Source organism: Sus scrofa, chromosome 10 (genome assembly GCF_054392235.1).
Source record: "Sus scrofa isolate SSC_HxYL_T2T_F1_AM1 chromosome 10, Sscrofa_HxYL_maternal_Yorkshire_Landrace_v2.0, whole genome shotgun sequence".
In the NCBI taxonomy this organism is placed as follows: domain Eukaryota; kingdom Metazoa; phylum Chordata; class Mammalia; order Artiodactyla; family Suidae; genus Sus; species Sus scrofa.
Window position 1 is genome coordinate 67,209,306 of NC_139392.1, and position 16,405 is coordinate 67,225,710.

The following is a 16,405-nucleotide window of genomic DNA, read 5'->3' on the forward strand; positions in this document are numbered from 1 at the left end:
ATCCTTCTCATTTGGGGAAGTAAAGCACTAAACATTGACATTGGACTTTGCAAGGTCTCTGACAGGGCACCTCCTGGGCCCTAGAGGGAGGGCGGGCAGGACACTGGGGAGCCTTTTCCTAAACCTGCTTGTGTGGAACATTCTGTCAATCTTCTCTGCTCCCCGCAGCCGCTGAGATGCAGACAGGTCACGATGGTGAATTCAGACTCAAAGCCAAAGAGAATGCAAGGAACCCAAGATCTGAAAATGGAGGTGGCTACCCTGCAGATCACCTGACATCCACGTGAGGTCAAGGTCATGGGCCAGCCCAGAAGGTTCCCTAGAAAGCCAACTTCCCCTCAAGGCTAGAGAGGCCCTAAGAACCACTGATGACCAGGTTGGCCAGTTCCCTGTCCCTTCTGACCTTGCCTGTTCCAGAAGTGCTTAAACCCTAACCTTTTTTCATCAGGGTCAGACAACACTGGGTTTGCGGGTGTAAATACCCTGTGCATGCTAGACAGGGCTTCCCTAACCAAACACAACTTGATTTAAAATAATAAACCTCCCATTGATGTTGATCCTGAAGGAGATATAGTACGAGGTCTTGCTTCATTTTGAAACCTGAAGAATAATTTTCAGCATGTGGGACTAGTTATTTTATAATAAATAAATGACGCAAGCTATTTCTCCTTAGATTCCATAACCAGCTTTTGGGGGTTTGGGGTTTGTTTTAACAACAGTAGCATAACACCATTCCCTCCGACGTCCCAGCCAGCAGGAAGGAGGCGCTGCTGGCATCTCAATGCAGCCGACATGTGGCAGCAGTTTGCAGCTTGAACCCACTCTGGAAGCACCCCTGTCCCCATCCCAGGGCTTTGGTTTCTTGGAGATCATCTCTGAGGTCCATTCCTTCCAGGTATATCATCCTCAGATCCTTTGCCTCCCATCATCTGAGCAGACATAAGGAAAAGCATTTCTAGACTCCAGCTGCTGCCTGAAAGGTCTCTGGGGGGAGCTGACTTCCTGGGGAGCAGCATCGGGCTGACTCCTGGTTGATGGATGAGGACAGAGTATGAGCATCCAGGGCTAAAATGAGGAGGCGGGCAGATGGTCCTCCAGCTGGGCCTGGAACTAGAGATGTGGGTCACACTGGGGTAGAGGGGGGACAGGAGAGGGCCAGGATTACATTCATGAAATCTCCTATGTAGAGACGCTATTGTCTGGGGTTCCTGTGGAGGCTCAGTGGGTTAAGAACCCAGCCTCATCTCTGTGTGGATTTGATCCCTGGCCTGGCTCAGTGGGTTAAGGATCTGGCATTGCAGCAACCGCAGCATAGATAGGCCTGCAGCTGCAGTTCTGACTGGACTCCTGGTTTGGAAACTTCTATATGCTGCAGGTGTGGCCCAGGAGGGGGAAAAAAAAAATAAAGATGCTACCATCTGCTGAGCACCTGCCCTATGCCTGGGGCCATGCCTAGGACTTTACACATGTGCCATGGGGTCCAGCCACAATCCCAGTGGATTAGGACAAGCATGCTCACTGAATACTTGGGGAGAAAACCGAAGCGTAGCGGTTACACAGCTCTGTATCATGGAACCAGAACTGCAAAGCAAGTCTGACCCTAGAACTTGAGCTTTTGACCATGAACTCAACTATAGGCTTCGGGGTCACTAGGAGGAGGGCGGACCTGAGCCATCCCTTCGCTGAGTGGATCTCTCTGCTATGCTGGGGTCCCCCCACGCATAGCTCAGATGCGGTCACATGAGGACTTGAAAGCAGATCTGACACCAAAACACAGCTACACATGATGCTTTGGCAGACGCTGGACCTGAGGGAAGATTCTAGCAGCCCCAGCGGTGTGGCTGATCTGTCTCTACCTGGTGCCTTAGAAATGGAGTCCCACCTCAAACCCAAAATACGGTTGAGAGCGTTTTTTAGAAACTTGTATGCATCCACTCTAATAACCGAGATGGCTTTAAAACGAAGCTTTAGCGGTCTTAGGACACGTCGTAACCTCTGTGGAATTTCCTTTTGCCTGTTTCATGCACCTTTGTGTGGCCGACTTCAGCAGCAGCCACGCCAGCCAGGAGGGAGCACGTTACTGGGCCAAGAGTCAGCAAAAGCGCCAGGCCTGAATACAAACCCCAAGGAAGGATATTTTTGTAGCTTCTCTGCTTTCGCTAGAAATATCTTTTTTTTTCCTCTTCCTCCTTTGTGAAAACCAGCTCCCAGGCACCTTGACCAGTGTAACTTACATGTTACATCAGCACCCCAACTGCAATAATAATCTATGTTCATGCATGTGTGAGTTTCTTTGTGTGTGAGTTTGTGCATGTGCATGTTTCTCTGTGGATGTGTGAGTTTGTGTGTGAGAGTTCCTGCGTGAGTTTCTTTGTGTTTGTGTGAGTTTGTGTGTGTATAAGTGTTTGTGTGTATGAGTGTGTGCCTGTGAGTGGGTGTGCATGTATGTGTGTTTGTGTGTGTGTGTGTTAGGGTGTGAGTGTGAGTCCATGGGTTTGTGTGAGTTTGTGGGTGTGTGAGTATGTGTGTTAGTGTGTGTGTGAGTGTGTGGTTAAGTGTGTGTGAGTTTTGTGAGCTTGGTGTGTGTATGTATGAGTAGGTGTAAATGTGTGAGGGTTTTCGAGTTTCTGTGGGTTTGAGTGAGTGTGAATGTTCTGAGTCGCTTTTTTCTCCCGTGTCTGTGCCGCGTGTCACATTCTGGGCTACTCACTTGGTGCCCTGGTCCTCACCGCCCCTCCTCGCGGTGGCTCCCACGTCAATCTCATCTCCTCCCGGCGTCGCACTGCCGCCCCCCAACCACCATCCCCCCCCCCCCAGGAGACAGTCCTTGGTGGAGCAGAGGGGCCCGGCTCTGCTCTCCTCCCACGCTCCCTGGGCGGATCCCGAGGCACCCGGTCGGGTGGGTCCCGGGCTGCTCAGTTAAAACTGGCATCTCCCATACTTTGCAGCCGGGGCTCCATGGGCGGCGCCTCCGGCAAGGAAGCAGTTTCCGTGGCCTCGGCTTCACATCGCCTGCGCCCCGGGCTGACTCTGCACCATCCGCTTGCATCCCCGCCGCTTTCCCCGCCTCGTGTGGACGCTCCATGTGGAACAGCTCTGGCTTCCCGCAGCGGACACCAAACGAGGCCCGTCCTGCCGGTGGCGAAATCACCCATGATCGGCGGCTTCTGAAAAGGCCCCACAGGGGTCCCCGTCTTGGAACGCATGACTTTGGGTCACCGCCTTCCCCGAGTGAGGGCGGGACCCCGAGGCTTCTGGGGAGAGAGAGCTCCCACGTGTTGCAGGGCACTTCTGTGATTAGGTTATGCTTTGGACTGACAATGTCTGTGTCTCCCCAAAGCTCCTATATTGAACCCTAATCCCCACTGTGACGGTGTTTTGTGTTTGGGGGTTGAGTACGTCTTGAGGGTGGAGCCCTCCTGAATGGGATTAGTGCCCTTAGTACCCAAAAGGCCCCAGGGAGCTCTCTGGCCCCTTCAACTACAGGAGGACACAGCTGTGGAGGAGGAACTGGGCCCTCACTGGACACTGGATCTGTCGCCACCTTGACCTTGGACTAGCCAGCGTCCAGAAGGAGTGGAAATCCAGTCCAGGACTTTTTTTTTTTTTTTTTTTTTTGTCTTTTTGCCATTTATTGGGCTGCTCCCGAAGCATATGGGGGTTCCCAGGCTAGGGGTCCAGTTGGAGCTGTAGCCACCGGTCTATGCCACAGCCACAGCAACATGGGATCCAAGCCGCATCTGTGACCTACACCACAGCTCACAGCAACACCGGATCCTTAACCCACTGAGCAAGGCCCAGGATCGAACCCGCAACCTCATGGTTCCTAGTCGGATTCGTTAACCACTGATCCACGACCGAACTCCGTGGTCATTTTGCTATTGTAGCCTTCCGTCTTCCACTCCCTCTTCCTTGCCCTTCCCTGCTCATCCCATGAAGCAGCTGCCCTGTGCTGAGCTGCCGGCAGCGAGGCTTCCAGCCTCAGCTCCTGAGGGCTGAACTGGAAGTGAACCCTCCCTGCTGAGTCTTGAGATGAGGCAGCCTTGGGCCAGGGCCCAGCTTCACCACACTCGAGTTCTAAGCCACAGGATCTGGGAGATGATCCATGGTTTTTATTTGATGATACTAAGTTTGGGGGTAATTTGTTTTTTTAATTTTTTTTTGTTAGAATATAGTTGACTTCCAATGTGCCAATTTCTGCTCTACCGCAAAGTGACCCAGTCATGCATATATATACATTCCCTTTCCTTTGTTATCTTCCATAATGTTCTATCCCAAGAGATTGGATACAGTTTCCTGTGCTGTGCAGTAGGACCCCACTGCTTATCCATTCTAAGCGTAACAGCTTGCATCTACCAACCCCAAACTCCCAGTCCATCCCTCTCCCTCCCCCCTCCCCCTTGGCAACCACAAGTCTGTTCTCCATGTCTGTGAGTCTGTTTATGCTTTGTGGATAGATTCATTTGTGCCACATTTTAGATTCCACATCTAAGTGATAGCATAGGGTATTTGTCTTTCTCTTTCTGACCTACTTCACTTAGTATGAGAATCTCTAGTTGCATCCATGTTGCTGCAAATGGCATTATTTCATTCTTTTTTATGGCTGAGTAGTATTCCATTGTGTATATGTACCGTATCTTCTTAATCTATTCTTCTGTCTGAGGGCTGAAGGCTGCCCAGCACAGCATCACAGCTGAACCTATGTCAGTCCAGATAGGCTGGCTTCTTCCCCTTGACCTTGACAACTTCTTCAGCAGCTTGCTAATGACCCCAGTGCCTGCCTAATGGCTCCAAGAACACATGCCTCTGTGCTCCTGCGGGTCCATACCTTTTAAAAAAATTCTTTCTTGTCTGCTTCCAAAGGCAATTCCTTAGCTTCTCACAAACCTGCAGGACATTTGGCTCTTGAGATAAGTGGGCCAGGACATACCAGCCACCAGTGCCAAGCTTCTCAGGCTGAGAAATCTCAATTACTCTGAGCCCTATCTCCATCACTTTCCCATGTCCAGCATATCCAGAAACACATTTAGGAAACTGAAACACACAAATACCTTCTTGAGATAAAGTCTATTTCCGAAGGAGCCTAAAAATAAAGTTCAGTCATGATCCCATATGCCTACATGTCAGACAGACCTGCTAGGAGAATTTGGTCTGCAAAGCATTGGCTGCATGACGTCAGGCAAGAAGTAACTTTAATCTCCATTTATTCATCTATAACTGCCTGGTCCAGTAAGGTAGGTGCTAGTCACTGGAAACATGCTATAGATCTAAAATACACACTGGACTTTAGAGATTGAATTCCCCCTGAATGTAAATAATTCCCCCTGAATGAATATATTACCATGAACTACACACTCTTAATATATTATTGCTAATCAGTTTCATATCGATTATATGAACACAGCATATTTTGGATACATTGGTTTAAATAGAATGTATCATTAAAAATGTTTAATAAGGAGTCCCCATTGTGGTTCAGTGGGTTAAGAACCCAACATAGTGTCTGTGAGGGTGCAGGTTCGATCCCTGGCCTCGGTCAGTAGGTTAAGAATCCCGCATTGCTGCAAGCTGCGGCATAGCTTGCAGGTGTGGCTTGAATCCACTGTTGCTATAGCCGTGGTGTAGGGCTGCTGCAGCTCTGATTCAACCCTTAGCCTGGGAAAGTCCATATGCTGTAGGTCCAGCCTTTAAGTTTAAAAAAAAGTGCCTTGTGAAAAATGGAATCTCCAAAGGCTCCACCAGCAGCCTGGGGACAGCTCATGCCGGTGGGACCCTGGACTCTGAGCCGAGGGGCCTTGAACCAGGAAGTTAGTGGATTCACAATTTATGATAATAAAAAAGGTTGCATTTATCAAACAGTTGTGTCATGCCAGGCACACACTCAAGTGCTTTTCAGACATTATCTGTTTTGATCTTCACAGAAACCCGGTTGGATATTCCCCGTCACTCTTCAATTTTTAACCAATGAGAATGTATGTAACTCACTCAAGGTCATACAGCTACCAAGTGGCAGAGTCAAAAATCAAAATCAAGCCTGTAGGATTTCCAAGTCCAGGCTCTGAACTCCTACATTATGGGCCAGGCCCTCTGTTAAACCTTCAGTTAAACTGTCAAACTCTGAGAATTCTTTCTTCCTTTAAAAAAAAGTTTTATTATGGTTGATTTCCAGTGTTCTGTCAATTTCTGCTGTACAGCAGAGTGACCCAGTTATACATATATATACATTCTTTTTCTCATATTATGTTCTGTCATGTTCTATCACAAGCGATTGCGTATAGTTCCCTGTGCTGTACAGCAGGACCTCATTGCTTAGCCATTCTAAATGTGATAGTTTGCATCTACGAACCCCAAACTCCCCATCCATCCCACTCCCTCTCCCTCCCCCCTTGGCAACCACAAGTCTGCTCTCCATGTCTGTGAGCCTATTTATGGTCTATAGATAGGTTCATCTGTGCCATATTTTAGATTCTAGATATAAGTGATATCATGTGGCATTTGTCTTTTTCTTTCTGACTCACTTCACTTACCTTCTTTTTTTTTTTTTTTTTTGTCTTTTTGCCTTTTCTAGGGCTGTTCCCCAGGCACATGGAGGTTCCCAGGCTGGGATCTAATTGGAACTGTAGCCACCGGCCTACGCCAGAGCCACAGCAACTTGGGATCTGAGCCAAATCTGCAACTTACACCACAGCTCACAGCAATGCCAGATCCTTAAACCACTGAGCAAGACCAAGGATCAAACCTGCAACCTCATGGTTCCTAGTCGGATTCGTTAACCACTGAGCCAAGACAGAAAGTCCTCTAACTTTCTTGATGAAGGAAGTTTTCTAACCAGGCCCTGTTACTTTTAGAGTTTCCATTGAAGTCACACATCTCTCTCAATTTGAGTTTGTTTGGAGGTCATTATCCAGACAACCTAGGGCTGCTGTTATAATTGTTGTCCATACAGGTTGAGAGGTACCCTCCACAATGCTGTTGTGCAGTGCACAACCTGGACAACAGTACACAGGGCCTGGCTTAAAGAAGGTCCAATAGATGCTAATTTACTTTTCACCAGCTCCTATCCTCCCATCTCATACTTGATGAATACAGAGCAGTATACTAAGTGGCAAAAGCGTCCCATAGTGTTGACCTAAATATCCTGGGCTTCTTTTCAACTTATTCAAGATTAATTCCCTTAACTTCCAAGTGACCTCCTCTGTGGCTTGCTTCCCTAATCTTTCTTTAAGTAAAGCAGTCAGAACTAGAAATTCATAACAAATGAAATCGCTTTTGGCACCACAATTGGAAGAGAATCTGTGTAGCTTTTGAAGTTCATCTCCAAGGCCATGAGACTTGTGTTTGAACATAAAAATCTCTAAACCTACATATACCATTAAGGTTTCTTCAGACCCATTTATGTAGGTCCCTTGAAAATTACTTTTAATAACTGCCTCACTTTTTGTTAGCCTCGAGAATGATTTTTTAAAACTTTATTAAAAATCGAGTTTATACTTGATTTAGGAAAAAGCTAATTAAAAAAGATATGAAAGGGAGTTCCCCGCTGTGTTGCGGTGGGTTAAGGATCTGACTGCAGCACTTCAGGTCACTGCTGAGATGTGGGTTCAGCCCCTGACCTGGGAACTTCCATATGTTGTGGGTGCAGCCAAAAAAGAAAAAAAAAAAGATATGAAGGTTTTATCTACTAAAAAAATGAGACAAAAAAATAATGACCCTGTTTTTCTTGTGTTAGCTCATAAACAGGCTCATGGAAATTCCAAGAGGTGTTTTAAAATATACTTTGAGGGATGGCGTCACCTTGAAACAAATGATTATTGTAAAGAAAAATAGTCATTGAGTCTATAAAAGGAAGATTGAGAAGAAATAGTTCAGGTCTTGTTAGTCACATCTGTCATGAAAGGATAATGCACAGCTCTTGGTATTGTGCTCCTGATTACATGCTCAAGAGTACAAGGTAAAAATAAATTAAAATAACTACCCCAAGATGCTAAATCGAACTCTGTGGCTTGGCATAGAATCGAGGGCTTATGTTGAAAAACTTATTTTTAAAAGAAAAGTCATTCAGAGGATGGAGAAACCACTGAAACAGTAGTTCCTCTGCCAACTTTAGCTCCTGACCTTCGAGATGCCTGGCAGTCGAATGTTCCATCAACTGCAAGTGCCAAGGAGGCCCGAGGCTGCCTTGGAGCCCAGGAGCGCACACACATTTGCTCGGAGGATGACTTTCTATGGGGAGAGGCCAGGTTGCTTATGTATCCACCAGAAATGGGCTTCAGAAGCCCAGACTTAGGCAGAGGGGCCCCGTAGCCATGTGTGCTGGGGGGGCACAGGGGCGGGCAGAGCTGTGGGGGTGCTGGCGTGGGGGACTCTTGCTCCTGGCAAGGCCCTTCCTGACCCCTTCCTGCCCCAGGAACAAAAGCAGAGCTGAGCATGCCCAGAGAAGCCACCCCATTTTCCCAGGGGCTGGGTCAGTGAGGGAAGAAGGCCAGGAGTTCCCACCAATGGAGATGGATGCCATGGGGATGCTTCTCCCTGACTATTAAACTATTCTATGAAAAAGAACATACAGAAGCTTGAACTTAGGTTCCCCCAAACTGGCTAACTTTTCATGCCAGCCCCCTTAACAACATGCCTATTGCAGAGTAGTTATCACTGAACATTAATTACTACGGTATTATCTTGAGGTCGCTGTTGCTTTCTCTGCAAGATGAGCCTCCTTGGACACAGTTTTCTCCGAGGTCCCTCCGAGTTACGGGACTTGAAAACAACTTGCTGTTTGACTAAAGTCATTTATACAATAGCCTGGAGTTTGACTAAATTAAACTCTTCCCCGCTAAACCAACTGGTGTGGGTAAGCTGGTCACAGCCTAGAGGCCCCTCCCCCTTTCTCACAATGACAGGAAAGGGGTGCCTGGGATCCCCCCAAAAAAGGCTGATCTCCCTCGCCCTCACCGTGAGGGCCTCTGTGGTGCATGGGACTGGTTTGGGAAACAAGCTTCGGTACATTTAAAAATGGAAGTCACTGTTTAGTGAGAGAATGGGGGAAAAAGACAGTGACTGTAAGAGGACAAAGCAGAAAGGAAAGGAAGAATATAGACCCCAAAAAGCCAGCCATCAAGGCAATGCAGACAGGGAACTATATCCAGTCTCTTGGGCTAGAACATGATGGAAGATAATATGAGAAAAAATGTATATACATGTATGACTGGGTCACTTCGCTGTACAACAGAAATTGATACAACACTGTAAATCAACTATAATTTTAAAAAATTTTGTTTAACTCCAAAAAAAAAAAATGCAGAAAGAGCAAATAGTAAGAATAACAATAGTAAGGTAGACCCACGTGGTAAGGACTTCCATTCATGAAATGCAAATATTAATAAACGAGGTCAATCCTCTTGTTCAGGTGGGGCAAGGCCCACACTTGATGTGTTCCCAGAGCCAACTTCTTATCATCCTTTTAGAATTTTTGAACAGAAATGAGCTTGAGGGCCAGTGGCAAATGAACATGACATTACCGAGTTGATTAACAGCTTAAAGGTGAACCAATGGGGAGTTCCCATCGTGGGTCAGTGGTTAACGAATCCGACTAGGAACCATGAGGTGGCGGGTTCGGTCCCTGCCCTTGCTCAGTGGGTTAACGATCCGGCGTTGCCGTGAGCTGTGTTGTGGGTTGCAGACACGGCTCGGATCCCGCGTTGCTGTGGCTCTGGTGCAGGCCAGTGGCTACAGCTCCAATTCGACCCCTAGCCTGGGAACCTCCATATGCCGAGGGTGCGGCCCTAGAAAAGACAAAAAAAAAAAGATGAACCGAGGGGCCTCACACTGAAGACATTAATCTAGACTTGGGATTCCCAAGCGGGTTGAGGGGGGCTGGTATTTGACAATATCTAGAGACATTTTGGATCACTCCTGGCAACTGGTGGGTTGAGACAAGGGATGTGCTCAATCTCCTACCATGTACAGGACAACAGGACAGCCCCTCTCCCCCAACCTCCCAGCTCCACCCCCACCCCACTGTCTCTGCAAGGAAGAATCCAGACCAAGACATCCCAACAGTGCTGAGATTGAGAAGCCCTGGTCTACACTGGGGCAGAACAAATGAAAGACGTAGCCCAATCCTGGTGGGTTTTTAGGTTTTTCATTACCCTTGAAGACAATATTTTATACAGTTCCAGGGCCTCTTGAAGCTGGGAGCTCCCTGATGAATCTGTTTGCATGTCTGACTTCCACACACTGTTAACTGTTGGTTGACTGGCTCCCAGGGGCAATTTTGAAAAACTCACCAGGCAAGTGCATCCAGGAGTCTACAGGCTGAAACAGTTCTGCCTTGAAGATGCAGATAGCTGATAACTGTTCGCAGAAACCATGTCCCCACAGAAAGCAGAAGCTAGAGATGGTGGAAAGAAGGAAAGCTAGCTAGACCACAGGAGACTGTCTCACCAGTACGTGATTCTCAGGTTGCGTGCGACCACCCTTCGCCTTGATAGAAAGTTGGAAGAAGTCCATGTGCGTACTAGGCTGCCCTTCACATAAAGGGAAGACAAGACTGGTGATCCAGGGTCCACGTAGAAAAGAGCAGTCAACAACAGGAGGATGGAAAGTTCTAGATCACCTAGATGTTATTTTAAGATCAAACAATTTTCCTCACAAGAACTTGAAGTGTGTAGTTGGACCTCAGAACAGAAAGACTCCTGGTCCTCCAGTGAGACATCCGGCTCCATCACCATCTCCAGCTCCTTTCTCGAAGTATCTAGTTTCACTGGATGTCACTGTGTTTCCTTTTGCTGCCTGCCTTCACCCACCTCGGATGACAGGGACAGGCAGCGCTTGGGTAGAAATTCCCAACTGTCCACCTGCTGCAGAGATAGGAGCCCTTTTGGACCCACTCCACCACCTTAGCCAAGATGTCTCGCTCAGGAGCGCCACCTGCTGGACAAAAGGTAAAGAGACAAACGCTTCAAAGCATTTTCTGATCAGAACTCCAAATTCTGGTCAGAACTCTGCGCTGAGGTGTTTTACTCAGGCCCAGACGTAACACAGCTTGCTGTAGTTGATTTTTAAAATTATCCTAGATCAGAAGCTGAAAAAAATCCATTGGTAGAAAACCTGACCAGCAACTACTAGCCCAGGGATAAAACTTAGTACCAATTTCTGAGGACACGCTGGCCAAACTGGGGCTAGCTGGAGGCTGGGGAAAAGGACTTCTGAGGACTTCCCAGTGTGATTAAGAAGGCTGGGGGCAGAAACGGTGGCCAGCTGGACTGCGAAGAAGCGTCACTTTAGGGTCCCAGTGGCCGTGCCTGACACTTTACCGTAATTTCTGAATCACTGAATTTGTGTCTGAAAGGTTATTTGAACATGTAACTGACACAAGCCAGTTAGAATTTGGGTCATCTTTATTAAAATTTTCCATTAACAATGAGAACTCACTTAAAAATCCCACATGGCAGAGCTTGAAGCCTAGTCCTTGCAGCCCCAATTTATACCAAGGAAAGAAAATAAAGTCACTAAGTAGGTATGTGGCATCAAAGCCTAAATCACACTTTATCAGGGGCAGGAAGGGGGTGGAAGACTCAGGGTCTCAGCTACTTTATTAAATCAGCCATCATCAGCGTCATTATTTAGTTTCCTCCAAGTGCAAAGCGCTCTGCTAGGCAAATTGGCTTTCCAGGGTATATGTAGATATCACATCACTTTGTAGACAACAACCCTGAGGGAGCGTGTAGAAGCCAGGGCCTTGCCCCAAGGTAGCAAATGACTGAACTTATAGCCATGCTGTCTGGTCTCCCGTCTGTTGAGTTAGATTTCAGGACTTGAAAGGAAAGCCATGGAATTTCTTCAGAATCTGCTTAACTAGATGGGGTCCTTAAGTGAATTGTCAGTGGTGCTATTTGGTGGGGAACCAGGGGAGACTCTCATCTCCGAATTTCCTGAGAGCAGGATCAGGAATTCTCCAGCACCCAAGACGGCCGCCATGGATGCAAAGACTTCAGACAACAGGAAGCAGAGACGTGGGGCTCAGGGCAGCACAGACCATGCGTCAGGGGTGGGTTTCTCTTTCCTTTCATTTCATGAGAATATATGAGTGTTGAGGTCCATGTATTTGAACCCCCATTAATAAACATTAAGAAAGTCAATATCCATTCATGAAATGTGAATAATTCTTCAGCTTTGTGAGTTAAACTTCATAAAGCCAGCAAAGGAAACTAAAATAATTAAGACAAATGGAGAGAACAGCAGATGGAGGGGAAATGGGTTCTGAAACCTCCTTTTTAGGTTTCCTTTCTCCCAAAGAGCACCAAGCCAGAATGAACTTCAAATATGAAGAAATCCCACAAATAATGTGTGTTCTGTTCTTGCCCCCAGGCCGTATTGAAAACTCCATTCACTGTTCCTCCGGTGCGTTCCTTCCTTCAACAATCGGGCCACTGTCCCTGAGACTTGGCAAGGCCTTTGACAGAACCAACAGCAGGGGAAATGTTTTAACAGCTCCGTTAATACTGCAACAGAGCTTTATTGTTAATAAATAAGACACTCATGGCAAAGCGGCTGCCGCTTCCCCGGAGCCCACCTGCTCTGCTTGGAGGAGCCACCAGTGAAAAGCCTGGGTCCCAGCAAAGCTGAGGATTAGCTGTTCGGCCAGAGAGCAGGGACCACAGAGCCGGGAGAGTTGGATTTGGGGATTGGGAGGCAGTGAGAACTGGGTTGGAGTCAAGATTTTCTCACGGAACCTGTGTCTTGTGGCAAACTGCTTAATATTTTTAACACCTCATATGCTTAACACTTTACCTGGCACATAGTAAGCACTCAGTAAAGAGCAGGGCTTTTGCCCTTCATTTTTTTTTTTTTTTTTCTTTTTAGGGCCACACACGCAGCATATGGAAGTTCCCAGGGTCGGGGTCAAACTGGAGCAGCAAATGCTGGCCTATGCCACAGTCACACCAACGCCAGATCCGAGCCACATCTGCGAACTACACTGCAGCTCATGGCAATGACAGATTCTTAACCCACTAAGCCAGGCCAAGGATCGAACCCCAGTCCTCACGGATATTAATCAGGTTCGTTACCGCAGAGCCATGAAGGGAACTCCCTGCATTTATATATATATATATATATATATAATAGAGCGTATATACATATATATTTGCATTAATTTTAAATGTAGAATTTGATGTATTTCTGCATCTGTACATATCACCTAGGTCAGAATATGGGACATTTCTAGCACTCTAGAGGGAGCCATCATTCCCCTTCCCCATTATATAGCCCCCTTTTCCTGATGTCTGTCACCAAACACACATTTTGACTGTTCTTGAACTTTCTGGAAGCTTCCTCGTACAGTGTATACACTTTTCATATTGTTTTCCTTCACTCAGCATTTTGTCTCCGTGATGCTTTGTGTATCGGTAGGCTGCTCCGTGATGTTGAACAGTATCTTGTTGTGTGAATACACCACAATTTCTTTCTCCTTTTCCTGGTGATGGATATTTGAGTTATTTCCAGTTTGGGGCTATTATAAACAAATGTGCTATGAACTTTCTTGTACATGTCTTATTATTTTTTATAGGCCTAATATATGAGGTCTGCTTCCTCCATTACTGGTAGACCAACAATCCCAAAGCCATTTTTTCTCTTCTGCTTTTCTCATCTGTCCTTTCAGTGAATATATTCGAGTCCCGACTGCAGCAAGTTCTAATTTTTTCCATTTCTATCTCTCTCCCTGTATTGTATTATTTAGCTTCTGGAGGAAAAAAAAAAAAGATCATAAGTAGCTGGAGGACCCCTCAGTATCTGCAGAGTTGTGTTCTTTTTAAAATACGTATATAAAAGGATTTGACCTTAAAAATCCACAACAGCTGTCTGCTCTTTCTGTCAAAGAGCATCTCTTTAGCCTAAACTGTAAGACAAGAAACGAGAAAGGTGCTGTAGGAAAAAGCGAAGATTAGCCTGATGTGTCTATTACTTTCAGAAGCTTATCATCTAGGAGGAAGGAAGATGCCCACATTCACTAACAGCTGCACAGGAGAGAGAGTGTTAAGTGGGGAAAGAGCGATTCCGGTAGAATCCCAGGAGTCATGCTTCCCAAAAAAGTCATCTCACCAGAGCACAAACCTTCCAGGAGACACTCCATCCCTCGTACCTGCAACAACGTGGATTTTAAATCTGACTTTCATCAAGAGCCTATGAAGGAGTTCCCATCATGGCTCAGCACCTTAAGAACCCAACATTGTGTCTGCGAGGATGTCAGTTTGATCCCTGGCTTTGCTCAGTGGATTAAGGATCTGACATTGCTGCAAGCTGTGCTGTAGGCTGGCAGCTGCAGCGCTGATTCGACCCCTAGCCCGGGAACTTCCATATGCAAAGGAAGTAACAACGAAAACGCGGTCATTGGTGACAGATGTATGTTTTCTGTATGTCCCTGCATGTGTAAGGAACACGAGTTATTAGAGACTAATGTTATTAGAGACTTTCTACGTGAAACACTGGTGACTCTCAGGTACAGGGCAAAGTTGTCACTTCTCCTTCCTCCAATTGAGGAAGGTGAGGAGGAAGCTCCAATTCAACCCCTAGTCTGGGAACTTCTGTATGCTGAGGATGCAGCCCTAAAAAGAAAAAAAATCAATACCCTGGGTTGGGATGAACACATACACAACACTATATATAAAAGAGACAACCAACAAGGACCTACTGTGTAGCACAAGGAAATCCACTCAGTATTCTACCATGGAGTTCCTGCTGTGGCTCAGCGGCAATGAACCCAACTAGTATCCATGAGGGCATGGGTTCCATCCCTGACCCCACTCAGTAGGTTAAGGAGCCTGCATTGCCGTGAGCTGTGGGGTAGGTCACAGACACGGCTGGGACCCCTTGCTGCTGTGGCTGTGGCGTAGGCCAGCAGCTGCCGCTCCAATTCAACCCCTAGTCTGGGAACTTCTGTATGCTGAGGATGCAGCCCTAAAAAGACAAAAAAAAAAAAAAAAGAAATCTGTAATAACCTATATAGGAAAAGAATCTGAAAAAGACTCAGTAATATATGTACGCATATAAGGATTCACTTTGCCATACACCTGAAACTAACCCAACATTGTAACTCAACTCTGCTCCCAATAAATGAGTTTTTTTTTTTCTTTTTGTGGCTGCACCTGCAGCAATACCAGATCAGAGCCACATCTGTGACCTACACTGCAGCTTGCGGCAACGCTGGATCCTTAACCCACTGAGCGAGGCCAGGAACCGAGCCTGCATCCTCGGGTCAGGTTCTTAACCCACTGAGCCACAGTGGGAGCTCCTAAAATAAAAATTAAATTTAAAAAGAAGAAAAAAACATAGATTCATCCTTGTAAAAATGTATAATTCTGGTGAATGATTCTGACAATGGGGGAGGAAATGTGTGTGTTAGGGAAGGGGGTATATGGGAAGTCCCTGTATCTTGGTTCCTCTCAATATTGCTGTTAAACTAAAATTGCTATAAAAACTAACGTCTTTTTTTTTTTTTTTAAGCAGTCCCTCCAAGCCCTCATACTGTCAGACAGGGGGAGACCCTCTCAGCTGGCATTGGCCTGACTGTCCATAGGTCTATAAATTGTGATGTAAATGTCTTTGAGGCATCAATCTCTTGGTTTCTAGTTTTTCTATTTTTTCCCTTTTTTTGGCGGGGGCGGGGGGGGGTGCTTTTTAGGGCCACACCTGCGGCATACGGAGGTCCCCAGGCGAGGGGCCCAACTGGAGCTACAGCTGCCGGCCTACACCACAGCCACAGCAACACCAGATCCGAGCTGCATCTTTGACCTACACCACAGCTCACGGCAACGCTGGATCCTTAACCTACTGAGTGAGGCCAGGGATTGAACTTGCGATCTCATGAATGCTGGTCAGATTCGTTTCCGCTGAGCCATGACGGGAACTCCTAGTTTTTCTATTTCTAAACAAATTTACTGTCTGTCTGAAAGTCAAGCCTAAGAAAGATCTAGCCCTTCTGACCACACCAAGAAGTAAAAATCCAAGGCCTCAGACAATAAAATCCCTCTCTGGGAGCAAAGCTGTTGGCTTCGGGCTGCTGTTTGGAGACGTCTGCTGGGTGTGGGTGTGGACAGAGTAGCCCTCCTCCCCTGCCCACAAGATTTCCATTGACGTAGGTGGGGACCCTGGGCTCCAAATCTATAACCCCAACGAGGTCGGCCAAGGAGGCCTGTCACAAAAGGAGTCTGTTTTTCAAATGCCAGCTGTGATGGCTCCCACGAGAGAAAGTCACAACCCAAATACTGCATTCCCAGCTCTAGTTATTTTCTAATTAGAAGGTCACTTAATGGCAGCATCTGTGAGGGTTTACCTGCAGCTGTAGTGATGGGTCCTCAGTAAAAGTCCCTCCTGGAGTTCCCAGGGTGGCCTAGGGGGGGTTAAGAAC